This window comes from Coregonus lavaretus, assembly GCF_964263955.1.
Source record: "Coregonus lavaretus genome assembly, contig: HAP1_SCAFFOLD_4228, whole genome shotgun sequence".
In the NCBI taxonomy this organism is placed as follows: Eukaryota; Metazoa; Chordata; class Actinopteri; order Salmoniformes; family Salmonidae; genus Coregonus; species Coregonus lavaretus.
The window spans coordinates 48,182-49,726 of record NW_028161004.1 but is presented as its reverse complement, the minus strand read 5'-3'; positions in this window follow the sequence as shown (position 1 = coordinate 49,726).

The following is a 1,545-nucleotide window of genomic DNA, read 5'->3' as shown; positions in this document are numbered from 1 at the left end:
GTTCACGGAGGGCCTGATTACTACGGTTACGGGCGTAACCACGTATCGGCGCCCCCGTTTCTCTCAGAACGCGCTGATAATAACCACATTGGGGGTGGCGCACTAAGGTCTCTGTTAGTACGACCCAGACCCATGCTGCGTTCAAGAAGGGCCCGATTACCACGGTCACGAAGGTGCCCAGTGTATCGGCGCCCCCACCTTTTCCTGAACGCGCCCAGGCTCACCACACTGAGTGTAGTTCAGCCCACCAGAGGTGCAGAGCTGAACGCACACAGGAGGTGAAAGGAGGAATAATACCTAGACGCCGTCTTGGTTTATCTCAAAGAGACCTCACATTACAGACTCCAAGGAGTACTGTAGTGAGTGCCTCTCATAGCAGGCTGCAGTCTCAGTCAGGAGACATGATGACGCAGCCGCTAGTTGGGGATGGCGCACTATCGCAGACTAAGGTCTCGGTTAGTGCGATTCACACCCATGCTGCGTTCACGGAGGGCCCGATTACCACGGTGACGAAGTTTCCCAGTGTATCGGCGCCCCCACTTCTTTCTGAACGCGCTAATACTCACCACACTGAGCGTAGTTCAGCCCACCAGAGGTGCAGAGCTGAACGCACACAGGAGGTGAAGGGAGGAAAGATACCAAGACACCGTCTTGGCTTATCTCAGGATACCTCACATTCAGCAGGCAGCTGTCTCTGTCCCAATGTGACATGAAGACGCAGCCGCTAAACGGGAATGACGCCTTGCTGCAGGCTAATGCCTCAATCAGCGCAGATCAGACCCGTGCGACGTTCACGGAGAGCGGGAATACCAGGGTTACAGGTATAACCAAGGTATGGACGCCTCCGAATTATTCTGAACGTATCAATGCCCATGGCTCTGAGCGCAGCTCACCACACATTGAGTGTGTCGTTGAACAGCCGCTTAAGACCAGTAAAGAGGCATTGTGGCACCACCGTGTGGTATCAGTCAGAGATCACACCTTTCAGATTCTGTTGAGTTCTGTAAAGGATAAGTCTCATGCTAAGCGGCAGTCTCAGTCAGACAATGACATGATGACGCAATCGCTTTCCGGGAAGAGCGCTCTGTCTCAGGCCAGTACCTCAGACAGTGCAGTTCATACCCGTGCTGCGTTCACGGAGGGCAAGATTACTGGAGTTACGGTCGTAACCAACGTATCAAAGCCCCCGACTCACGCAGAACGAGCTGATGTGTCCTCTCCCTTTCAAAGGGGGCCCGCCTTGGGCTATTCCACCAACCCAGTGCTGGGGAATAGCGGCGGCGAGGGCCATAGAGGAATACAGGTCCTTCCTACTGGACGCACCACAGCTTCGTGCGCGCCCGCTTTCTCAGCATTGCTGGCAGTGGCGTCAAAGCTGTACCCTCTCACGCTGGCTAGAACAGACGTTAGAGAAGGGTTATGCCCTCCAATTCCATCGGACCCCACCCCCGTTCAAGGGAGTGGTGGAAACGGTGATGAAAACGCCAGACAAAGTAGCCGCTCTGAGATCAGAGATTACGGAACTTTTGGCGAAGGAGGCGGTCA